This window comes from Oncorhynchus keta, chromosome 18 (genome assembly GCF_023373465.1).
Source record: "Oncorhynchus keta strain PuntledgeMale-10-30-2019 chromosome 18, Oket_V2, whole genome shotgun sequence".
NCBI lineage: Eukaryota > Metazoa > Chordata > Actinopteri > Salmoniformes > Salmonidae > Oncorhynchus > Oncorhynchus keta.
In genome coordinates this window covers 54,907,860-54,920,277 of record NC_068438.1, presented here as the reverse complement: position 1 = coordinate 54,920,277, position 12,418 = coordinate 54,907,860, and the positions used below count along the sequence as shown (strand labels likewise).

Below are 12,418 nucleotides of genomic sequence, written 5' to 3'. Positions count from 1 at the left end.
ACCCCCCGCCTGGCATAGAGCCCACCATACCAAGACCTAACATTGGTACGAACCCTCCTGCTGCGGGCTGTGCGGGAGTTGCTTCTCCCATGCCCTCTGGCTCCCCGCAAGAAGTTCTATCAAAAAGGTTACCCGTGTTTTTACAGAGACCACAATAAAAACATCGAATATTAAACAGCTCTAATGATTAGGAATGATAATCATACAAAATATATATTTACAAAAATATATATACTTTAGCATATTTGACACTATTACCTGAATGGAATAAGAACAAGTCCCCACGAGGTCCTTTACTGATTTGATGACCGACTATTCGGTTCCGAATACACCACATGCAACGTGAATACCCTAACCTACTTCAGTCTCCTGTAATTCGACAGGAAATCAGAAAGGACGAAAACTTAAATGTATCACGAACAATAGCATTTTAGTAGCCAAATTGACTAGAAGCGTTTTACGCAAATTGCGTTTACAATGAGTAGCTTACACATATGATCATAAAATAACCTACCACACTTTGCGACGAATACTAACTATGTATTCAACGTGGACGAGTCATCACCAAAACAGAAGGTTATATTGGGAAAATACACGAAACTTCCAGCGACTCACGACATGATTTTTTTTTTTACATTAGCAAAAAAAAAAAATCCCCGTTCCCCCTCGTCCTGATCAAAAACAGATGGTTAGCCTACATTTTGGTCAATTCTGAAAATAACGAAACTGTAAAGACACGGGTAAGAAACGCCGAGGAGCGAACACACAAACTGATAGTGATTCTAGCTGGGCTGTGTCAAGTATTCCATTGACAATCATTTGTCCGTCCGAGCTGTAGCCTACACGGAGGCACGGGAATTGCGGGGGTACTAGACTCTCATTGTATGAGTGAGTATTCCTTCCTCTGGTCATGAAATACGCATATGGATGATGGTGCCCAAACGCACACTCTAGTGTAGGGCAATATGAACTACACACTGAGAGATGACCAGGCTGCTGTGGTGATAGGACAGAGACACGGGTGTTATTAACATGGGAATATTAGGCAGTGACTGTCAGATGTTCATGATTGTCGTGAGTAGTGTGCCCTTCCACTCCTTTTAACTTTTAAGCATGATAAGGCGCACCAGAAGTGAACCTGTGAATGTGAGACAGTCAAAGGAGGTCTAAGCTAAGTACTTCATTCTGATCATTTACTTACATTTAAGTCAAGTAAAAACGTAAATAAAAACAATCCAGTGACAACTACAGCAGACACAGTAAGTAGGATAGTAAAAAAACACGACTTACCCAATAAACAAACACCAGGCGGTGTAATGTCACACCCGATTTACCCAACACCAGGTGGTGTAACCCAATAATAGATAACGCATTTACCCAACACCAGGTGGTGTAATGTTACACATGACTTACCCAACATCAGGTGGTGTGTAACACATGACTAACCCAACACCAGGTGGTGTGTAACACATGACTTACCCAATAATAGATTTACCCAACACCAGGTGGTGTAATGTAACACATGACTTACCCAACACAGGTGGTGTAACGTAACACATGACTTACCCAATAATAGATTTACCCAACATCAGGTGGTGTAACGTAACACATGACTTACCCAATTTACCAGGTGGTGTAATCTAACACATGACTTACCCAATAATAGATTTACCCAACACCAAGTGGTGTAATGTAACACATGACTTACCCAATAATAGATTTACCCAACACCAGGTGGTGTAACGTAACACATGACTTACCCAATAATAGATACACCCAACACCAGGTGGTGTAACGTAACACATGACTTACCCAATAATAGATTTACCCAACACCAGGTGGTGTAATGTAACACATGACTTACCCAATAATAGATACACCCAACACCAGGTGGTGTAACGTAACACATGACTTACCCAATACCAGGTGGTGTAATGTAACACATGACTTACCCAATAATAGATTTACCCAACACCAGGTGGTGTAATGTAACACATGACTTACCCAACACCAGGTGGTGTAACGTAACACATGACTTACCCAACACCAGGTGGTGTAACGTAACACATGACTTACCCAACACCAGGTGGTGTAACGTAACACATGACCCAATAATAGATTTACCCAACACCAGGTGGTGTATAACACATGACTTACCCAACATCAGGTGGTGTAACATAACACATGATACCAGGTGGTGTAATCTAACACATGACTTACCCAATAATAGATTTGCAACACCAGGTGGTGTAATCTAACACATGACTTACCCAATAATAGATTTACCCAACACCAAGTGGTGTAATGTAACACATGACTTACCCAATAATAGATTTACCCAACACCAGGTGGTGTAACGTAACACATGACTTACCCAACAATAGATACACCCAACACCAGGTGGTGTAATGTGTGGCCTAGTTGGAGGGATGCTGCTCATCTCATGGCACTGATGATGAGGATGTCGTTGACTCACCCAACCAGGTACTTGTCAAGTGAGGTGCCACAAATTACACACACTGTGGACTGAATCGATCTGGATGATGATGGTATAATGTGTTCTGGTTTGGCGAGTTCACCCGTTCAACAAAATACTTTACAACTGTCCAAAATAGCATCCTGTACCCTAGTTTCCTATTTGCTTGACCTGCACCAATAGGCCGATCCCCTCTGTGATGTCATGCTGCTGTAGTGACAGCCAGCTCTCTAACTCCCTCCACTGGTGCATGCTTGACATGGCCTCAGCATGGCTTTATGCAGCCTGGTTTGAGCTCACAAAATGGCAGTGGGAATAGGCCGTGCTGTCCAGGGATCCCGACCCTATTGAACCCTATCGAAGTTGACATTTAAAATGGCTAGGGACGTCCTAAGGATCCCAGTCAGCACTAACCCCCCTCAGTAGTGTTCTCACCATGGACTGGAGAAATGCACATGTACAGTATCTGTCACCTACAGCAGAGGACAGTGACTGGCTACTTATCCTGTGTGTAGTAGCAGTGGTCCTCATTGGACTGACTGAGTGACTCAGGTCAGGGAGTGGGCCTCATTGGTCAGACTGACTGAGTGACTCAGGTCAGGGAGGCAGTCATAGGGCGCTACATATTCATTGCCAAACCCACTGGCTCCAGGTCATCTATAAGTCTCTGAAAGGTAAAGCCCGGCCTTGTCTCAGCTCACTGGTCACCATAGTAACACCCACCTGTAGCACGCACTCCGGCAGGTATATCTCAATGGTCATCCCCAATGCCAACACTTCCTTTGACGCCTTTCCTTCCAGTTCTCTGCTGCCAATGACTAGAACAAATTGCAAAACTCTCTGAAGCTGGAGTCTCATATCTCCCTCTCTAACTTTAAGCATCAGCTGTCAGAGCAGCTTACCGTTCACTGTACCTGTACACAGCCCATCTGTAAATAGCCCACACAACTACCTCATCCCCATATTGTTACTTATCTTCTTGCTATTTTGCACCCCAGTATCTCTACTTGCACATCATCATCTGCACATCTATCACACCAGTGTTAATGCTAAATAAAATAAAATTGGATTTGATTTGATTTCTAATTATTTCACCTTTATGGCCTATTTATTGCCTTACCTCCCTAATCTTCTACATTTACACACACTGTACATACATTTTTCCTATTGTGTTATTGACTGTATGTTTATGTGTAACTCTGTTGTTGTTGTTTGTGTCTCACTGCTTTGTTTTATCTTGGCCAGGTCACAGTTTGTAAATGGGAACTTGTTCTCAACTGGCCTACCTGGTTAAATAAAGGTGAAATAAATAAATAAATAAATAAATAAATAAAAGGGAGTGGGCCTCATTGGACAGACTGAGTGACTCAGGTCAGGGAGTGGCTCTCATTGGACAGACTGACTGACTCAGGTCAGGGAGTGGCTCTCATTGGACAGACTGACTGACTCAGGTCAGGGAGTGGCTCTCATTGGACAGACTGAGTGACTCAGGTCAGGGAGTGGCTCTCATTGGACAGACTGACTGACTCAGGTCAGGGAGTGGCTCTCATTGGACAGACTGACTGACTCAGGTCAGGGAGTGGCTCTCATTGGACAGACTGACTGACTCAGGTCAGGGAGTGGGCCTCATTGGACAGACTGAGTGACTCAGGTCAGGGAGTGGCTCTCATTGGACAGACTGACTGACTCAGGTCAGGGAGTGGCTCTCATTGGACAGACTGACTGACTCAGGTCAGGGAGTGGCTCTCATTGGACAGACTGACTGGCTCAGGTCAGGGAGTGGCTCTCATTGGACTAACTGAGTGACTCAGGTCAGGGAGTGGAGGGAGGTTCAGGTTTAAAATGAAGATTTTATGACTTGTGCGGCTGTGCCAGCTAGGTGACCACTCTGCAGAGCTGCCTCCAGCACAAGATCCATGATGAAAACTGCTAACCTGCTATTACAACCTACACCATACGTTAAACTACTTGCACTAACCATACAAACACTTCAGTTGTTTTTTTTTTACACTTGACGATTTATTGATGTCCACAGCTTGAGTCTAATATAATACAGGAATAACAGTGTTATTTTGTGTATCCCCAATGTACCACATTTTACCATAACATTGGCATTGTTTGGCATATTGCTTCACAAAATAATCAAGACAACGTATTTGCATAAATTAATGTTAGTAGAGCCATTGTTTTTTTTTGTTTTGTTTTTGACAATTCTTTTTCAACTGAAAAACACTTAATAAATTAATACATTAATTCACAAGCAATCCAACAAATGGATCAAATGCTTTTACAGGAGTAGAAATCAGAAGAGCCAACATGTCCTCTACTTAATACCTACCGTATGTCGACTCAGTAAGGGGCCCGCGTCCCAAATTACATCCTATCCTCTACAGTGCACCACTTCTGACCAGGGGCAACAGGGCTCGAGTCAAAAACAGCACACTATATATAGGGAATAAGGGTGCTATTTGGGACGCACAAGCCAGTAAAATAGATAGACCCTATTGGGCAGCTTTTCTCTATTCCACTCAGTCAGGTGTGTATTATATACCTCTACAACAACACACAATCTACCACCCACGACACAACATACACAGCTCATTCACTTACATGTTACTCTCTCAACACAATCAATTACATTATCCATTTCACATCAGACAGAGAGGGTCCATCCGAGATAGTGTGACCTGGTCAACATGGGGTTAGGGTGCTATTTCGGATGCAGACAGAAGAAACAGAGAAACAACCCTTTTCAATCACTATCCGTTCTTTGTGAATCACAGTTCACATAGCAAGGGCTTTTTTTTATCAGTGCAAGTCAACTACAGGTCTCTGTGTAGATGTATGAATCACTAGTCAACTACAGGTCTCTGTGTAGATGTATGGATCACTAGTCAGGTCTCTGTGTAGATGTATGGATCACTAGTCAACTACAGGTCTCTGTGAAGATGTATGGATCACTAGTCAACTACAGGTCTCTGTGAAGATGTATGGATCACTAGTCAACTACAGGTCTCTGTGTAGATGGATCACTAGTCAACTACAGGTCTCTGTGTAGATGTATGGATCACTAGTCAACTACAGGTCTCTGTGTAGATGTATGAATCACTAGTCAACTACAGGTCTCTGTGTAGATGTATGGATCACTAGTCAACTACAGGTCTCTGTGTAGATGGTCTAGTCTACAGGTCTCTGTGAAGATGTATGGATCACTAGTCAACTACAGGTCTCAGGTCTCTGTGTAGATGTATGGATCACTAGTCAACTACAGGTCTCTGTGTAGATGTATGGATCACTAGTCAACTACAGGTCTCTGTGAAGATGTATGGATCACTAGTCAACTACAGGTCTCTGTGAAGATGTATGGATCACTAGTCAACTACAGGTCTCTGTGTGTAGATGTATGGATCACTAGTCAACTACAGGTCTCTGTGAAGATGTATGGATCACTAGTCAACTACAGGTCTCTGTGTAGATGTATGGATCACTAGTCAACTACAGGTCTCTGTGTAGATGTATGGATCACTAGTCAACTACAGGTCTCTGTGAAGATGTATGGATCACTAGTCAACTACAGGTCTCTGTGAAGATGTATGGATCACTAGTCAACTACAGGTCTCTGTGTAGATGTATGGATCACTAGTCAACTACAGGTCTCTGTGAAGATGGATCATGGATCACTAGTCAACTACAGGTCTCTGTGAAGATGTATGGATCACTAGTCAACTACAGGTCTCTGTGAAGATGTATGGATCACTAGTCAACTACAGGTCTCTCTCTGTGTAGATGTATGGATCACTAGGCAACTACAGGTCTCTGTGAAGATGTATGGATCACTAGTCAACTACAGGTCTCTCTCTGTGTAGATGTATGGATCACTAGTCAACTACAGGTCTCTGTGTAGAAGTATGGATCACTAGTCAACTACAGGTCTCTGTGAAGATGTATGGATCACTAGTCAACTACAGGTCTCTGTGTAGATGTATGGATCACTAGTCAACTACAGGTCTCTCTGTGTAGATGTATGGATCACTAGTCAACTACAGGTCTCTCTCTGTGTCTATGGATCACTAGTCAACTACAGGTCTCTGTGTAGATGTATGGATCACTAGTCAACTACAGGTCTCTGTGTAGATGTATGGATCACTAGTCAACTACAGGTCTCTGTGAAGATGTATGGATCACTAGTCAACTACAGGTCTCTGTGAAGATGTATGGATCACTAGTCAACTACAGGTCTCTGTGTAGATGTATGGATCACTAGTCAACTACAGGTCTCTGTGTAGATGTATGGATCACTAGTCAACTACAGGTCTCTCTGTGTAGATCACTAGTCAACTACAGGTCTCTCTGTGTAGATGTATGAATCACTAGTCAACTACAGGTCTCTGTGTAGATGTAGTCAACTACAGGTCTCTGTGAGATGTATGGTCAACTACAGGTCTCTGTGAAGATGTATGGATCACTAGTCAACTACAGGTCTCTGTGAAGATGTATGGATCACTAGTCAACTACAGGTCTCTGTGAAGATGTATGGATCACTAGTCAACTACAGGTCTCTGTGTAGATGTATGGATCACTAGTCAACTACAGGTCTCTGTGAAGATGTATGGATCACTAGTCAACTACAGGTCTCTGTGTAGATGTATGGATCACTAGTCACTAGTCTCTGTGTAGATGTATGGATCACAGTCAACTACAGGTCTCTGTGTAGATGTATGGATCACTAGTCAACTACAGGTCTCTGTGTAGATGTATGGATCACTAGTCAACTACAGGTCTCTGTGTAGATGTATGGATCACTAGTCAACTACAGGTCTCTGTGTAGATGTATGGATCACTAGTCAACTACAGGTCTCTGTGTAGATGTATGGATCACTAGTCAACTACAGGTCTCTGTAGATGTATGGATCACTAGTCAACTACAGGTCTCTGTGTAGATGTATGGATCACTAGTCAACTACAGGTCTCTGTGAAGATGTATGGATCACTAGTCAACTACAGGTCTCTGTGTAGATGTATGGATCACTAGTCAACTAAGGTCTCTGTGTAGATGTATGGATCACTAGTCAACTACAGGTCTCTGTGTAGATGTATGGATCACTAGTCAACTACAGGTCTCTGTGTAGATGTATGGATCACTAGTCAACTACAGGTCTCTGTGTAGATGTATGGATCACTAGTCAACTACAGGTCTCTGTGAAGATGTATGGATCACTAGTCAACTACAGGTCTCTGTGTAGATGTATGGATCACTAGTCAACTACAGGTCTCTGTGAAGATGTATGGATCACTAGTCAACTACAGGTCTCTGTGTAGATGTATGGATCACTAGTCAACTACAGGTCTCTGTGAAGATGTATGGATCACTAGTCAACTACAGGTCTCTCTGTGTAGATGTATGGATCACTAGTCAACTACAGGTCTCTGTGTAGATGTATGGATCACTAGTCAACTACAGGTCTCTGTGAAGATGTATGGATCACTAGTCAACTACAGGTCTCTGTGTAGATGTATGGATCACTAGTCAACTACAGGTCTCTGTGAAGATGTATGGATCACTAGTCAACTACAGGTCTCTGTGTAGATGTATGGATCACTAGTCAACTACAGGTCTCTGAGATGTACAGATCACTAGTCAACTACAGGTCTCTGTGAAGATGTATGGATCACTAGTCAACTACAGGTCTCTCTGTGTAGATGTATGGATCACTAGTCAACTACAGGTCTCTCTGTGTAGATGTATGGATCACTAGTCAACTACAGGTCTCTCTGTGTAGATGTATGGATCACTAGTCAACTACAGGTCTCTGTGTAGATGTATGGATCACTAGTCAACTACAGGTCTCTGTGTAGATGTATGGATCACTAGTCAACTACAGGTCTCTGTGTAGATGTATGGATCACAAAATTCAACCGTAAAAAATAACACACTTATTCCGCAAAGATCTGAGCTCAAATTATTCTGAGCCATATTACCTCCCCCAAACCCCACCCCTTGCCAGTAAAAAATAATGATAATAATAATAACAACAACAACAATAATGATAGAAAAACATGAACATGTAACCATTAGCAACCATCAATAACACCATCGTCGATCTAATCAAAAGCAACTTTTGGCCGTACTGGTCGTCAATTCTTCAGTGCGTACCAAATGGCATCCTATTCACTACAGTGTACTACTTTAGACCAGGGCCTATAGTGAACTACTTTAGACCAGGGCCTATAGTGCACTACTTTGGACCAGGGCCTATAGTGTGCTACTTTAGACCAGGGCCCATAGTGAACTACTTTAGACCAGGGCCCATAGTGCACTACTTTAGACCAGGGCCTATAGTGAACTACTTTAGACCAGGTCATATAGTGTACTACTTTAGACCAGGGCCTATAGTATTCTACTTTAGACCAGGGCATATAGTGAACTACTTTAGACCAAGTCATATAGTGTACTACTTTAGACCAGGGCCTATAGTATTCTACTTTAGACCAGGGCATATAGTGAACTACTTTAGACCAAGTCATATAGTGTACTACTTTAGACCAGGGCCTATAGTATTCTACTTTAGACCAGGGCCTATAGTGAACTACTTTAGACCAGGGCACATAGTGAACTACTTTAGACCAGGTCATATAGTGTACTACTTTAGACCAGGGCCTATAGTATTCTACTTTAGACCAGGGCCTATAGTGAACTACTTTAGACCAGGTCATATAGTGTACTACTTTAGACCAGGGCCTATAGTATTCTACTTTAGACCAGGGCCTATAGTGAACTACTTTAGACCAGGGCCTATAGTATTCTACTTTAGACCAGGGCCTATAGTGAACTACTTTAGACCAGGGCCTATAGTGAACTACTTTAGACCAGGTCATATAGTGTACTACTTTAGACCAGGGCCTATAGTATTCTACTTTAGACCAGGGCCTATAGTGAACTACTTTAGACCAGGGCCTATAGTGAACTACTTTAGACCAGGGCCTATAGTGAACTACTTTAGACCAGGGCCTATAGTGAACTACTTTAGACCAGGGCCTATAGTGAACTACTTTAGACCAGGGCCTATAGTATTCTACTTTAGACCAGGGCCTATAGTGTACTACTTTAGACCAGGGCCCATAGTTGACTACTTTAGACCAGGGCCTATAGTGCACTCCTTTAGACCAGGGCCTATAGTGAAATACTTTAGACCAGGGCCCATAGTGTACTACTTTAGACCAGGGCCTATTGTGAACTACTTTAGACCAGGGCCCATAGTGAACTACTTTAGACCAGGGCCTATAGTGAACTACTTTAGACCAGGGCCTATAGTGAACTACTTTAGACCAGGGCCTATAGTGAACTACTTTAGACCAGGGCCTATAGTGAACTACTTTAGACCAGGGCCCATAGTGAACTACTTTAGACCAGGGCCCATAGTGCACTACTTTAGACCAGGGCCTATAGTGAACTACATTAGACCAGGGCCCATAGTGAACTACTTTAGACCAGGGCCTATAGTGAACTACTTTAGACCAGGGCCCATAGTGAACTACTTTAGACCAGGGCCTATAGTGCACTCCTTTAGACCAGGGCCTATAGTGAACTACTTTAGACCAGGGCCTATAGTGTTATACTTTAGACCAGGGCCTATAGTGAACTACTTTAGACCAGGGCCTATAGTGCACTACTTTAGACCAGAGCCTATAGTGAACTACTTTAGACCAGGGCCTATAGTGAACTACTTTAGACCAGGGCCCATAGTGAACTACGATAGACCAGGGCCTATAGTGAACTACTTTAGACCAGGGCCTATAGTGAACTACTTGAGACCAGGGCCCATAGTGCACTCCTTTAGACCAGGGCCTATAGTGAACTACTTTAGACCAGGGCCTATAGTGAACTACTTTAGACCAGGGCCTATAGTGAACTACTTTAGAACAGGGCCTATAGTGAACTACTTTAGACCAGGTCATATAGTGTACTACTTTAGACCAGGGCCTATAGTATTCTACTTTAGACCAGGGCCTATAGTGAACTACTTTATAACAGGGCCTATAGTGAACTACTTTAGACCAGGGCCTATAGTGTTATACTTTAGACCAGGGCCTATAGTGCACTACTTTAGACCAGGGCCTATAGTGAACTACTTTAGACCAGGGCCTATAGTATTCTACTTTAGACCAGGGCCTATAGTGAACTACTTTAGACCAGGGCCTATAGTGTTCTACTTTAGACCAGGGCCTATAGTGAACGACTTTAGACCAGGGCCTATAGTGAACTACTTTAGACCAGGGCCTATAGTGAACTACTTTAGACCAGGGCCTATAGTGTACTACTTTAGACCAGGGCCTATAGTGAACTACTTTAGACCAGGGCCTATAGTGTACTACTTTAGACCAGGGCCTATAGTGCACTACTTTAGACCAGGGCCCATAGGGGAATTTCACTTGTTTCAAAATAAATGCTTTATCTCAGAACAAAAACTGCAGTTAATTGTGCAGAAAATGTCAAAGAAATCCGTTTAGAGGAAACGAACGTGGACACATTGACCTCTGTTATATATTGACCTCTGTGTCCAACGTTATAACGACTCAGTAAATGTTCCTCCTCGTCAATCTGTCTGTCAGTGCACATGTTCATGTAGGGTGTGTGTGTTTGTGAATGTGTGTATGTCTACGTGTGTGTTATAATGTTGTCGTGGTATAGAAATCATTTCCTTACATTGGACTCCTCAACGTTTCTCTCTTTGACATCTCTAATTCTCTGGAGTCCATTAGAGAGAGAGAGAGAGAGTAGCTGAGGGGTTCCCCCAAGGAAAACTGTTCTAGTGTCGAGCATCAATGAACCAAACACAGATATTTATCTATATATCTGTGTCTCAAATGGCACCCTTCTCCCATAGTGCACTCCTTTAGACCAGGGCCCATAGTGCACTACTTTAGACCAGGGCCCATAGTGCACTTCTTTAGACCAGGGCCCATAGTGCACTCCTTTAGACCAGGGCCCATAGTGCACTACTTTAGACCAGGGCCTATAGTGCACTACTTTAGACCAGGGCCTATAGTGTACTACTTTAGACCAGGGCCCATAGTGCACTACTTTAGACCAGGGCCATAGTGCACTCCTTTAGACCAGGGCCCATAGTGCACTCCTTTAGACCAGGGCCTATAGTGTACTACTTTAGACCAGGGCCTATAGTGCACTACTTTAGACCAGGGCCTATAGTGCACTACTTTAGACCAGGGCCTATAGTGAACTACTTTAGACCAGGGCCTATAGTGAACTACTTTTGACCAGGTCATATAGTGTACTACTTTAGACCAGGGCCTATAGTATTCTACTTTAGACCAGGGCCTATAGTGTGCTACTTTAGACCAGGGCCTATAGTGCACTACTTTAGACCAGGGCCCATAGTGTACTACTTTAGACCAGGGCCTATAGTGAACTACATTAGACCAGGGCCCATAGTGCACTACTTTAGACCAGGGCCTATAGTGGAATAAGGGGTCATTTGGGACACACCCCCTTTTCCACCATTATATGCAAATATAAACTAAATGAAATGAGATCCTGTCTCTTCTTTTACACGGTCTTCATTATTTCTTTCTGACATGTCTGAGCTTTCGTCTATTGTTTTAGAGCAGTCGCTGCAACCAGAGTCACCCCGTTAACGGAAGAACCAGTATTTATGGATGAATACATTATTTAAACGAGCTCGATCAACCGACAGCCATTTTGAAATTCTCATTAAGGCTCCTGGAGAGAATATTTTATTGTAAGGCTGTTATTTGGTCTCCTACACCAGATGTGCACGGCTAAGCTGAAAATACTGCCTGCAGTGCAGTGAAAATAACCTCTACGTTTGTTTCACTTCTGCAAGGCTCAGCTAAAATGGTTGATTGAAGTCAGAAAAGAATGGGAGGAGAGCGGGCCTGACGAGCCCCCGCCACCCCGCCCCA

General features: G+C 43.2%; 1 long non-coding RNA gene across 4 annotated transcripts; it reads left to right on the top strand.

The window, feature by feature from the left end:
* The first annotated feature begins 5,172 nt into the window (after nucleotides 1-5,172).
* LOC127908910 (uncharacterized) lies at nucleotides 5,173-8,304 on the top strand. Of its 4 annotated transcripts, XR_008069020.1 has the most exons (12): nucleotides 5,173-5,342; nucleotides 5,375-5,488; nucleotides 5,523-5,636; nucleotides 5,710-5,861; nucleotides 5,978-6,129; nucleotides 6,171-6,522; nucleotides 6,561-6,750; nucleotides 6,918-7,107; nucleotides 7,670-7,783; nucleotides 7,822-7,937; nucleotides 7,976-8,089; nucleotides 8,125-8,296. It is a non-coding gene; the product is annotated as an uncharacterized LOC127908910 (long non-coding RNA). The 4 variants fall into 4 exon arrangements; XR_008069022.1 differs by lacking the exons at nucleotides 5,173-5,342; nucleotides 5,375-5,488; nucleotides 5,523-5,636; nucleotides 7,976-8,089 and adding an exon at nucleotides 5,658-5,702 and having other exon boundaries at nucleotides 5,748-5,861; nucleotides 7,670-7,899; nucleotides 8,163-8,304; XR_008069023.1 differs by lacking the exons at nucleotides 5,375-5,488; nucleotides 5,523-5,636; nucleotides 5,710-5,861; nucleotides 7,976-8,089 and having other exon boundaries at nucleotides 5,940-6,129; nucleotides 7,670-7,899; nucleotides 8,163-8,304.
* Nucleotides 8,305-12,418: the final 4,114 nt, after the last annotated feature.